At 36.9% G+C, this 14,300-nt stretch overlaps 1 protein-coding gene and 1 non-coding gene across 2 annotated transcripts in view; both read right to left on the bottom strand.

The window, feature by feature from the left end:
• SPAG16 (sperm associated antigen 16) overlaps positions 1-14,300 on the bottom strand; it is a 752,806-nt gene that overhangs the window by 352,448 nt on the left and 386,058 nt on the right. The gene's annotated exons all lie outside the window — the stretch shown is intronic.
• Positions 3,500-3,632, bottom strand: LOC119039020 (small nucleolar RNA SNORA66). The gene has a single exon (XR_005080528.2). It is a non-coding gene; the product is annotated as a small nucleolar RNA SNORA66 (small nucleolar RNA).

Consider the following 14,300-nt stretch of genomic DNA (forward strand, 5'->3'; position numbering starts at 1 on the left):
TTATTTCTTTTATTCTCAGCTATGTTTATATTAATATTTGAAAGGCTCATGGTATATAATGTTGTGCTTCTGCTTTTATACATAATATAATATTGGGATACTTTCCTTGTTAAAAATAGTTTTGTTATACATATGAGGTCTGTCCAAGAAAGTATCCAGCCATGTCACGTGAAAAATAGAGACAGTTACTGAAGAAGAGACAAGATACAAGAAACACTGTACACAGGACAATGATGCCTCAGTCCCCTTTAACACTGGGTCCTCACACAGTTCTCCCAATCGCCATTAGCTGCCCCATTATATTTTCCTGAATCTCAGCGATGGTGTGAAATCATCTTCCCCTTCAAAGGTGATTTTAGTTTTGGGAAAAGCCAGAAGTCGCAGGGCACAAAATCTTGGCTTTAAGGTTTTGAGCCACCTGTTTGAATTGATGTTTCTCCAAAACACTCTGCATGAGACATTGATCCAATGGCGGGCTGGGCCCACTGTTGTGATGAAGCTGCCAGTCATCAGTTGCCCATAGCTGCAGCCTTCGGAATCAGCTGAATAGTTTCCCCAGGGGAATGTTCAAGCTTAATGCAAAATTTGATGCAGATTCACTGCTTGGCTTGCTCAGTCCTTTTGAATGTAACAACCACACAGTACCTATGCTCACTCAACAGCATCTACTGCCCCCACTGACTAGTACAGTGAAGTCATCATTGTTCACACATGTGCATTCCGGTCCACTCTCTTTGCTTGCCAGGTTACATTAACAACAGCTGGACTTTTTCTGGACAGACCTCATATATATGAGAAAGTGATATATATTTTACAATTTTAACTATTTAATTCATTGAAATTTTTGGTTTATGGAGGAAAATTAGGATTTAACTTTGAGGGTTTTCCCCCCAAATTCACTAATTGTCTAAGATCCTATTTTAATGATAATAGCTTTAGGTACATTTTTATATGCTTAGCACATTGTATATTGACTGTGTAATGTGTCAGTTTCTTCTCTATTACTTTTCATGATGGAGTTCTTTTATCATTTGTCTTGTGTCTTATTTTGTCTGATAATTGTTAAAATAAGTTATAACTGTTTGTAAGTTTCACCAAATTATAAAAAGAATTCATGGACCCTAGCTGGTGTAGCTCAGTGGATTGAGTGCTGGCTGCAGACCAAAGGATTGCCAGTTCAATTCCCAGTCAGGGTACATGCCTGGGTTGTAGGCCACGTCCCCAGTGGGGGGGTACATGAGAGACAACCACACATTGATGTTTCTCTAACTTTCTCCCTCCCTTCCCCTCTGTCTAAAAATAAATAAAATCTTTAAAAAACATTAAAAAAAAGAGTTCACGGAATTAAAACTGCCGGGAATAAGGGGTGACAGCAGATTCTTTGTGTTACATCTGAACCTGGGATGCACACCTACAAAGGTGTTGTGGCCTGTGCCAGATATCGTTGAGATCATTACTTCCTGCAGCTGCCTACATTCCCTGATGAAAACTTCCCCTTACTGCCACTGAATACAAATTTTTTTCTTAACTACCGGGTTTGAGTGCATCTCAAACATCTTCAATTACACAAATAAAATGTCCTTGCATGGCTATCTGAAAGCTTAAAGCGGAAGTGTTACTCAGTGTTAGGAAGTTATTACAACATGCGTTTGGCATATTCCTGGTTCCATTCTCACTCCTCAGTGTTTATCCTGTCATTTCTTTCAAGTTTGATTTGTACTCTTCTTCTGTCATATTCTTTTTATCCTTATACAGTGGTTTAAGTATTTTCAGGAAAAGTAAGAATATAAATAAATCAAATCAAGTGTGGAAATTAAACCTGGCTCCAAGCATGCTTTTGCTTCATGTTCATTTTTTTTCTGTTTTATGTACTTATATCTTTTGTATGTTGTATAACTATTTACACTCAGAACTAGAGAAATCCTGGCAGGCTTGCTATGTCACGATCTTGATTTTGACCATTTCTCTGCCTTAAAGGAACATGCTACTATTGTGACCTTTAGCCCACGCACACTCTATATTTCTGCTAACTTAGAATAATTTTTAAATTTAGTTTATTAAAACTAACATTTCTACTTGAATGTTTATTTTGTGTCATCATAATAACCCAAATTTAAATACTACAGGTTTCTGTACATGTAAAGGAAAGTAAATTTTATACTTAGTGGGAGTTTGTCATCCCCAAATTATGAATTCTTGAATTTCAAGCAGAATTTGTGCTATATACCTTGTATGTTTGAATAGGGGGACTCTAAGGATTTTAGTTATCAAACTAAAGTATTCCTGAGAAAAAATATTCATCAACTTATGCCAGACATGTTATAAAGAAAACTATGTGAAAGGGAAAAATGGAAACAATTTATTTCTCAAGCAAAAGAAATGCATCCAGAATAAAAGTTTTTAAAGGCCTTGAAAATACGTAAAGGCACTTTAGAAGCTACAGGTGTTATTGTGAGACTCTGGGAACCGTGGGAACAGGAGAAGCCACTGCAAAAGGGCTGCGCGACCTGTGTTTGCATTAAACTTACACAGACCAGAGATGAGGGGCAGAGCTTAAAAGTGAGATGAGTGGATATGCACATGGGTGCCCATCCCTCTTTTGTCCACATAAGCACCAGGACAAAAAACAAAAAACAAAAAACTATGACCATAAGAATAGAAAACTGTCACTGGAGAGTGGGAATTTTTTCCCAAATCTCATTTTCTTAATCTCAATTTTTAGAAGAGGAAAGGGAAATAAAGATCCTTTGCAAAGATTGTCACAGGTCACAGGAACTGGAATTCAAAGGAGAAGCATTGATGTGTGAAGCAGCATTGCATGAACCTCTTCTTTGATATAATTCGATCAGCTTATTTAATTCCCAGCTAGAGTATATTCGTGGTTGATAACAGTTTTAAGATTCAGGTGAATCCTCCTTCTCATGCAGTGGAACTCATGAATAAGAAATATGTGTCAGTGCAAGTCGCCTAACCACAGATATACGCAGTGAGAGAAGCTTCAGTGACTTCTGATGCCACATTATATATTTTGTGTCGTCTGCATAAGGGCTACATTTTGTTCACACATGTAGGGCTTGTACTCCGGGAAGCAGAGTTATAGAGCACAGATTTGCAAAAGAAAGAGGAAGAAAGGACAAAATCATTTTAATTAATATTAATAGTAGTTTTAGAAAATAAACTGTACATAGTTTTTGTATGCCTTGAATTTTGTCAGATTCAAACTTCCTTTTTTCACATGCTTGATTATGCAATCAAAATAATGGGCACATGTAGACAAGGTTAATAATTTTTGGAGTTAAATATTCAGTGAGAAGATTCTTTCAAACCCAAAGTTAAAAATGATTTACTTTAATGAGAAAGACTGAATACCAAAGACCACACAATGCAAATAAATACATATTTAAAAGTTAAAAAATGTGAGTCATTTTGGCAAAATGTTTTTGATTCACTAGAGAATTTAGTTTTTCAGTGTTGGATGAGTAAAGATTCTTTTTTTTTACACTGTCCTAGGATAGAATGGAGCACCTCAGTAGCTTCTGAGGCCAATACATTTCTATCACCACAATTACTTTAGCAAATCTGGTTCCCTTCACTTCTGCAACATCATGCAGAGTTAGTGATCGAGTTTGCACAGATAAGTAAAGATTAAAAAGAAGTATCATAGTTGAGTAGGGATGCAGCCTCCAGAGAAATATATATATATGTATATGTGTGTATGTTTATATATATGTATATATATATACACACACACATACATGTATATATACAGGCATATATGCACCATTTTCATCTAATTTGTTTTCTCTCATCACTTTATCCTGTAATGTTAGTAATTCATCTGAAGAAAGTTTCAACGGGTGTTCAGATTTCTTGGTTCACATCCAATATTGATATGTGAAGATAATGCCAAAGAGGCCCTAGTGCAAAAGACAGCGAATGAAAGGTTATGTGCAGCTATTTATTCAAGCTCAGACGCTGCAGGATATACGTATCTTCCTAAAGAGAAAGGAGTTGTGCGGGAGCAACTGAACTATTTGCAATCTACAAAACAACTCTAACAAATACATATACGAGAAGATAAAAGTCAGTTTCTTTTTTAAAAGGGTAAAGACTTAAGAAAGAATTCCAAGTGAAGTGTAGGACAGAACATGAGATAACATGACATTAGTTAACTATTAGGGGGCCACACAGGGTATTTTAAAAGGTAAACAAAAGCAGAAGACTGTCATGCGGCACAAGGTCAACAAAGACATAGAGAACTAGAGCAGAAACATGCTTTATGACATAGAACAAATTCACAAAAGCCTGTGCTGGGTTGCCCAACAGAAAGATGAAGCGTGTGCCTAGGGCACCAGGAAACCAGCTGCATCAAACTGGGAGAAGGATAACAGTCAAAAGAAAAAAATGGAAGGATTTAAAAAATAATTGTATATTCCAAAGTATATGTAAAAAGAATAGCATCTAAGGTGGGGTCCATGGGGAAAAATCCAATTCTGATGGACTTTCACATATACCCATCTTGTTTGCTAACCAGGGTTAGCATTTGACTGTTGAAGACTGGCTAGCGGCACAATTTCAAGACATTTGCTTCTAAGAAGCTGTGGTTTGGAGGAAATTGGGAGGAAGGGAATGTGGTCTAGAAGTGATTGTAAAGAACATAGAGGAAATACAAGTCATTCATTTATATATTAACTAAACAAATATTTACTACGCCCCGAGTATGTTTCAAGGTCTTTTGGGCAAAGGGAACACATTAATGAAAACCACCTCCAGGGGCAGGTGGAATTCATGTCAGCGACTCCAGACAAGCTTAACTTTTCCATTTCACATGTACGAATTAATAAGTGACAGATGGGCACAAAAACTGAAAATAAATGTTGCGTGTGCACCTCCAGGACAGGGTCTACTTGCTTAATATTCATGGTGAGCTATTAATATTTTGGAAAGAATTAAGGGGAGGAAGCTTCCGGCTCCGTTAGAAAAGGGACTCTATTTCCTCAAGGGATAGCTAGTTTAAGCAAGAAGATAAAAGTGTACATTGTAGAGACTGAGGATATGGAATATTTAGCTGATGACAGGCACTGAATTCCAGTGCATACAATGGAAAGGATATCAGAAGAGAGAGTGAGGGAACGATTCTGATTGGCGGGTACTGTAGACAATACCTAGAATGCAGTGATTGCCCTGTTGTTCTCCAAATAAACACAACAACTGACAGTCGTATGGTATTAATAGCAATGACCTATTAAGGATGGTAGACAATCAGTCCTAATGTGGGCACCGAGTTCTTAGGTAGAACATGAACATAGATAAGAGCCATGACAATTCAGATAATTAGGAGTGAATTTACCATTGGATCCATCATCAAAAGCCTCAAGTCTAAGAACAAACGGCCTGCTTAGAAATTAGTAGGAGGAAATGAGAGCAAGAAGTAGAGGTGACTGCATAGATAATTGCCATATATTTAACAAATACATGGTAAATGTTATTTATATAAGAGATTTATATTTGTAATGAATATTAAACAAGTAGGTAATACCTATGGGTGCAGACATATAATTTATTATTACAGTTTCGCATATACCTATACTAGAATAATATTTATGTGTAAAATAGTAAAGTTACACTTATTCTGGAGCAACATTAATATTCTCTAAAAAGGAGCTTTTATAAACTTGTCAAAAATCTGGACAAAGATAATCAAGAAAAATATTAAATGCTTACTTCTCATTGCAGTAGTTATGGCTTTCATATAAATATAAAGATAATATCTAGGCTAAATACTATCTAGGCTGTTTTGTGTTTCTAGGCTAAAACATTTTACCTCTTACAATGCCAATTGCTACAATCACCACAAATTTCCAACAGCAACTTTGAATCTTAAATTCATGGTTAAGAAGGTGGAGTTAAACGTGTATTCATACAATAATACATAAAATCACTATAACTAACTCATTCTACATTCTTCAAGAGCAATTTTTAAATGTCTGCATTACTTATTTTAAGTAAGAAAAAACAATTTTTTTTCCTTCCGCCAAGATGGAGGCATAGGTGGATATGCCGTGCTTTCTCACACAATCAAGTTTAGAGACAACTAAATATTAGCAATAGAAAACACAGCCAGAACACAGAAAATTGAACTTTTCAGAATTCTGTTAACAACAAATTCTTCAGCCTGACCACGTTATAACCCAGTGACTCTGAGTGGCCCGGCCCTGGTGAACCACCTAAGGCGCTGCTCCTCACCTGGCGGTGCGAAACAGCAGAGGAGGTCGCCATTTCACCGCTCTGACCACGCCCCCACATACAGCGTCACAACCCAGCGACCTGGGAGTCCAAGGCTCCGCTCCTCACACTTAAAGGGCGTGAACAGACCAAAAATGGCTCAAGAAGATCTCAAAGCCCCAGAGCCTATAAATCTAAGCGATGAAGAAATAGCAAAACTCTCAGATGCACAGTTTAAAACACTGGTGATCAGGATCCTCACAGAACTGGTTGATTATAGCCACAAATTAGACAAATATATGAAGGTGAAACTAATTGAAATGAATGGAATTGCACAGGAAATCAATAGCAATGAAAAGGAAACTGGGACTCAAATCAATGGAGTGGACCAGAAGAAAGCAAATAATGGCCAAACAGAAAAGAGTCAAGAAGCAAGAATTCAAAGAAATGAGGAGAAGTCTTAGGAACCTCCAGGACATCTTGAAACGCTCCAACATCCGAATTATAGGGGTACCAGAAGGGGGAAAGGCACAGCCACCAGTGGAAAACTTATTTGAACAAATAATACAGGAGAACTTCCCCAATCTGGCAAAGGAAATAGACTTCCAGGAAATCCAGGAAGCTCAGAGAGTACCGAAGAAGTTGGACCCAAGAAGGAACACACCAAGGCACATCATAATTACATTAGCCAAGATTAAAATGAAGGAGAGGATTCTAGAAGCAGCAAGAGCTAAGGGGACAGTCACCTACAAAGGAGTCCCCATCAGACTGTCAGCAGATTTCTCAAAAGAGACATTACAGGCAAGAAGGGGCTGGAAAGAGGTATTCCAAGTCATGAAATCCAAAGACCTACAACCAAGATTGCTCTATCCAGAAAAACTTTCATTTAGAATGGAAGGACAGATAAAGTACTTCTCAGATAAGATCAAATTCAAGGAGTTCATCATCACCAAGCCCTTATTATATGAAATATTAAAGGGACTTATCTAAGAAAAAGAAGTTAAAAAAACATGAACAGTGAAAGGACAACAAACTCACAGTTATTAACAACCACACCTAAAACAAAAGCAAGCTAAAAGGACAGCTAGATCAGGAGTGGAAACATAGAAATGAAGATCTCAAGGAGGGTTAGCAACAGGGGAGTAGGAGGAGGAGAAGGGGGGAGAAGGTACAGAAAATAAGTAGCATAGACAGTAGATAGAAAATAGATGGGGGGCAAGAATAGCATGGGAAATATAGGATCTAAAGGACTTGAGACACATGGTCATAAACTAAAGGGGGGGTAATGGTGGGGACGGGGGGTAGGGTGGAGGGGAATGAAGGGGGGAATAGAACAACTGTAACAGCATAATCAATAAAAAATTTTAAAAAAAAAGAAAAAACAATTTTTAGATCCCTCTGCATGTGTCTGTACATTTAGGAAACACATAATGTAGGCATGCATTCTTACTAGCCAGTGGTAGAACGTGTAAACATAAGCAGGGTGGATACAGCACATCTTAGTGTAATTATTTCTAATTGTAACTATTGAATAGCATTTTAGATGTTTTGCTAATGTGTATGATTATAAACTCATCATTTTCTTTCTTACTCAAAACAAAAAGAAACTGACATAACCCCAAACCAAACTGAAGTAGAAGCATCACAGGAAAGCTCACTCTTCATGTGAAAACTACACTAAAATATCCCAACTGAGTGGTCTGGATAACTCATAACATTTGTATTTTATATAACTTAAGAGGGGGGTAACCAGCAGCTGGCATGGTATGTAGTTGGTATGTACAGAAGACATGAATAATCAATTTCTAAGTAAACAGCCATTTTTAGTAATTTTGTGGTCAAATCTAGTAAATGATTCAAGAAATTATAGGCCAAACCAGAAGGCGTGACATCTCTAGAAGGTGAAATCCTGCAGGAGGCATATCTCCCTGCGGGATGCGTTCCAGGTCATGTAGTGACTGAAGACCAGACCCGCGGATTCATCAGTCCACATTCCTCGATGAAGGTGGGCCCTTTAACTTCCTAACCGGGACACATGTTAACATGTTCTGCTCTTATCAATATGTACCAGGTTGCTGCACGAACCCATGTCAGACAAGATGAAACAGTATTTAAAATTTCTATGGACATTTTATTCCCTTGTTGGACATGGGCCATGTCCAACCCGTGGCCAATGGTCACATGTGGCCCAGGATGGCTGTGAACACAAAGTCATAAATTTACTTAAAACCTCTTTTTTTTCATTAGTTTTTGTTAGTGTTTGTGTATTTAATGTGTGGCCCAAGACAACTCTTCTTCCAGTGTGGCCCAAAGAACAAAAGGTTGGACACCCCTGCAGCGGTTTATTGAACAGAACAAGTTCACCTTTACTATCTAAGTAGAAGTATTTTGTATTTAACAACATGGTTTTATATAAGAAAGTAGTTTAGTCAACCTAAAACTTTATTACTTGCCATTTTCATATCAACTACTTTACATCTTTTATTTTGTTTGATGCACTTGGACATTCAAACATTTAAATAACAATTAAGTCAAATCTTAGAGTTTTCTTTATATGAAAAGCACTTCAGTAATTTCAGTGTTTCAGGGGCATGCCAATACTTGGTTTTTGCTGTTTCACATGAATGGTTTAAAACAAGTTGGGTTTTGCCATCATACATAAATATAAATAAATAAATAAAATATCCTTTTGATTAAATGATATTTAACATACTTAAAATAGTCAAATATTTACATCACTCTAAAATTAGAGGTGAATATTTAAAGTCCTTGCATTAATACTAATATATATAATACCATGTTAGTAAGTACACATGTGCATACACACATATGGTTAAACCTTAAATATAAAAATACATTATATATTTTAGTTGTTTACCTCATATGGACTATGCCTAGATACTATTTTTAACATATATTAATGAAGAAATGCATTAAACGCTTTTAGTTATTAGCAATAAGTTAGATCACAGGTGGCAAACACAAGGCCCACAGGCCACCTTGTTTTATCTGACCTGGCACCTTGTTTCTACCTGGTGGCAGCACCAAGCTCCTTGCCCCTAGTTAAGGAGTAGTTACATCTACACAGTCCTAAAATATTCAGCCCTTTGAAGGCAACTGCGAGGCTGATGTGGCCCCTGTGAAAATGAACTTGACACCCTGAGGTAGACTAAGACATCTATGGGCAGATTTTTACATTGGGGTGGAAAGGAGGTGTTGCATATTTTTTATGTTAAAGTGCTTGTTTAATTGAAGGTAATAGAGTAATGATATAACATGTTATAATATAGCTATATTAAGTCTTATCAGAATATCTTTAGCTCCACCAATACTCATCCAATATCTTTCTAATATATAGCTTTACTGTTTTGTGATATAACAGTGTAACTTATTTTATGTAAGGGAGATACAAATTATATAACTCATTTCTACAAAATAAAATGTACAGAGCTGAATTTAAAATCTTAAAGACATGTATCTTATATTGATTAATCCATGCACACTGATATAAAAGAATGTTCATGTCAAATTATTGTGGTGGACACTGTTCAAAGCATTTTTGACAAACGCACAAAGTCATATTGGTTTTGGAAGAGCTTCTCAATTTTTTAATCATAGTATAATTGCTAAATAAAATCTAAACTTAGGTTTAGTACATATTTTATCCTCAAAACAGGCACTCCTTGAATAGTGCTTATTAATTATGCACAGTTTGGGGGAAAATATGGCAGTAACAAGGTATATCATATTTTCTTTTTATTAATTTTTGTGCTTATCTATCTATCTATCTATCTATCTATCTATCTATACTCAATAATACTTAGATATAACTTAAAGCCTCTATTTCCAGGGGAAACTATTAACATGAATATAAATAAAAATCCAAGAAGATGTAAGAATTGATATATTATTCTTGGAAGAGGATAAATTAATCACAAGAGATCAATTTCAGAATGTTACCATTTTTTTAATGTGACATAATTATGTTTCAAGAACTGTTCAGCAGTGCATTAATATATACCTGAGGTGCCTTTTTAAATATAAGAAGGGAAACTGTATCTTTACAAGACAGGTATTAATGTACTAATAATCTATGCCCTTGAGTCTTCATACTTCTTACATTGTTTTAAGACCATTAATATTGTACAATATGTTCTTCATCTCTAAAATATCCAACTTTGCAAATGAATCAGAAAGAGCATGAAATGTATTATTGATGAAACACTTCATTTTATAAATACTAAACTCCATCTTTCTAGCTTATTTGGTGTTATCTTACGATTACTAATTTTATAATAAAAAACAAATTACTTCTACTTTAGAGTCCACCTTGGCGCACTATTTGCCCAGAAGAAATTTATAGAATATATTATTAAAAGAAGGTAACAGCACAAGGGAATGTTAACATTTTACAATCTTTTTTTCTACATTTGAACTGCTCCCATTATCTATAGACTTCTGTTTCCTTCATCTCAGCCCAGGAATTATAATTGAAAATGAATTATTAAATTACAAAGAAAGCAGTGCTGTTGGGCAGGAGGGAACACTGAAATATCTTCAATGGAAATCACACATTGGATGAACAGTGTTGAAAGCATTCCTCATTCTACAGCTGTTCCTGACATTCCAACTGATGAATCTGGTTGGAATAGCGTTCTATAAAGTTTACATTAGTGTTCCAGCATAAAGAGAACCAACCTTCTGCCTTTCAAGTGTCTCAAAATGTAATGGGTGATTTGTTTTGTTTTTTTTTTCTTTTTCTCACAACCCACAATACGTCAGCAATTCCTAGTGGCTTTACCTACCAAATCTACCCAGAATGCAAACAAATTCTTATTATTTTTTCTGTTTCCATTATGCCTCAAGCCTTCATTGTCCTTTTGCCTGGCTTACTGCAATACTTCCCAGCTGGTCTTCCCGCCTTTACCCTTGTACCCCCACCTTCTTCTGCCACATTCCAAGCTCATCTCAGTAACTGGAGTCAGTCTGTTAAACCAGAAAATATAAACTGGCTCCACTGTTCAAATCCCTCCAGTGAATTCCCATTTCATCGAGAATTAAGGTCAAAGTCACTCACATGTGCTATGAGGCTCTGTGTTATATGTACACACCCAGGTAACTAACTGCCTTACCTGTACCATTCACTCCTCTGCTCATTCTATTCCAGTCTCACTGGCCTCCTTACTGTTTCCAAGTCACTTGAGTTCTGCTAGCACCATGAGGGAATTCGCTGCCCAGAGGAGCCTGGAATGTTCTTCTCCTGGACACGTTCTTGTCTGTTGTCACACCTACTTCCAGTTACCCAAATGTCAATTTATACTGAGAATTTCCCTGACCATCCTGTCTGTCTGTTTGTTCCTTCCTTTATCTCTTTATTTCATTTCTCTTTAATTTAGAAAGTCCCAGAGGTAGAAAGAAGTGACTCAGCTGGGCTGTGTGGTCTCAGGAAACGAGTTACAGAGCAAAAGAAGGGCCCTTGGAGCTAGGAGAGAGACAAAAAGGGGGATGAAACATCATTTAGGCGAGAGAGAGAGAGAGAGAGAGAGAGAGAGAGAGAGAGAGAGAAAGAGAAAGAGAGAGAATGAATATGAATCAATGCCTGGCTATCCTGTTTAAAATTGGAAATCTTTACAGTGCTCACCATTCCTTTCTAACCTTCCATATTTTCTTCTCTACAAAGCTTATCACCCATAAAAATTGAACATATAATTATCATTTTTCATTTGGCTTATTTTTTGAGTCCCAATAGAATGCTGTCTACCTGAGGGCAGGAGTTGTTTGTTTGTTTTTCTATTTTGGTCACTGCTATAAGTTATTGACTGAAACAACGCACATAACAGAGTAAGTACTAAGTGTGGATTTATTGGATCTATAAATAAATGTTTTAAAACTTGTTAGGGCAGCCCCATGGAAGGCACTACTTGTCTTCTATCAGCTTGACTGCAACCTGCAAAACTGATTCTCATCAGTAAATACAGTCAATGCTACTATCAAACTGATATTCTTAGAGTTTTTTATTGTTTAAATAAAATAATTATTACTGAATCTGATTTCCACGAATAGAGATACTAATGTATTATAGTTGAAGATTTTCTTATAATTTACAACTACTTTTATAGACATTAACTTGCATGTAAGTTAGTTGTTCAACTTAAAGGCTTTATCACTAGTAACTAGGACTTCAGAAGGTCGATAGCATTGCAAGCAAACATCAAGGAAAATCAGAAGGGGAAGGGAAAAAAGTTAGAGGGAGTTGTATAGCTACCTATTATCAGCACTGAATGTCTATTACTACCTATCCAAATAATTATGAGAACACTGCAGGGCTTGTCTTTACTGCCTTATTAATATGTCATGAGGGGAAAACATCACCTAAAAATATTTACCAGGTGCTTATATTGGACTGGACAGGCTCAAGTGCTATAACAAATAGACTAGAAATATAATGTCTTAAATAAAATAAACTTTATTTTCTTATTGGTAAAGAATCTAGACTAGAGCATGTTACAGGCTAATTGGAGGTAAGGAGTGGGGGGTGTGAAGGGGCTTTATTTTAAACAGGCTGACAATTGCTCTGTTATTTTCCATAACCAGCTTCTAAGATTTCTCTGGTCATTGCCATTGATATTTCAGCCCACCATAAGGGGGGGCATAAAATATACAAATGGTATATATCATTTCAATCAATATTCTATTGTAGGTAATGCAGAGACATAACCACACTTAACTGCAAGGGAGGCTGAGAAATACAATTTAGATAGACAGCCAGGTGCCCAACTAATATGAAGGGGAGAGTGGATTCTGACACACAGCTAATAGTATCTGCCACAGTTGGCACAAATATTTGTGCTATCCTTCCTTCCTTCCACTTGGACAGTAGTCACTGAAACCCTCCATCCCCCCAAAAGGAGATGACGCAAAGTCCCACTCATTTACTGCATGAATTTCACAGTCCATGATCCTGCATGATGCGCAATCTGCTGAGTTCAGAAGTGTCACTTGGGCTCTGGTGCCCCACAAAATAGAAGCCAAGTTTTCTGCCTCCCCCACCGCCACCAACACAACGTAGAGCAGTGAAGCAAAGACAGAGTAACTGCAAAGCACGCTCCAGTACAGGACATAGAAAAAGGGGAATACCTGAGAGTCACTAGTCCAAACAGGTAGAATCCTGGGTAGGCATTGTGAGGAACTTGGCCATGGCACTGAAGAGAACTCTTTGATTGGATCACGCTTCTCTCCCTAAGAGGACATCCTTTGTGCATAAGTTCCTGTGGCCTCTGGCTTTGTTCCACAGTCACCTGTGTCCATGTCCTTTATCTTGTACAGCCACACCTGGTGGCCAGGTCGGGGAGGGCGCTGTGGTCTGGGCCTTCTATGGGGATCGTAAAACACCGAAGTTTCTTTTTTGGGATGTAAGTTAAGGGCCCTGAGGGTGATTTTTTGAAGAGTCATGTGGATACAAAGGATAGATTCATGGTTTCTTTGCCAATATAATTCTCTCAAAGACTTAGTAGGTTTCTGATATAGCATTTTTTTACAGTCAATGCAATACAGCAATGATCACAAATTACTTTTCTAAAGAAAGTTTTTAAACCTGCTTCATTTTCACTCTCAACTTAATCTTGAAGTCATCTGAAAATATACATTTGGATATGAGGGCAACCAACAGATTTATTTCCCACTGTGGGGAGTCTGAGCTGTTGAATTTTACAAACCCCTCTTTTTCTCCATCCTTGTGACAACCAAAGCAGCTTATGCCTGTGCAGTGTCTCCTTAAGAGAAGTGGGAGCAGCTGTACTCAGTCACTTTGGCTCCAATCCCTTCCACTCAGGTTACAAAGCAGGCATGTGGCCTGCCTTCCAAATACAACCGTGAGAGCATAGTATACTTACTCAGCTAAATATCCAGATACCTTGAAAGAAAAGCAGCTAGAAGTCAATCAGGACACCCTATCTGATATTATAAATTGTACATGCAATGCATATTCTCTGACTGCTTCAAAATTGCTACATATTAAATTCATTTAATCTCATTGAGGGAAATAACAGCGTCTTTGAATTTTCTAATAACTATAA

Source organism: Artibeus jamaicensis, unplaced genomic scaffold, assembly GCF_021234435.1.
Source record: "Artibeus jamaicensis isolate MK-2021 breed Jamaican fruit bat unplaced genomic scaffold, CSHL_Jam_final contig_1015, whole genome shotgun sequence".
Lineage (NCBI taxonomy): Eukaryota > Metazoa > Chordata > Mammalia > Chiroptera > Phyllostomidae > Artibeus > Artibeus jamaicensis.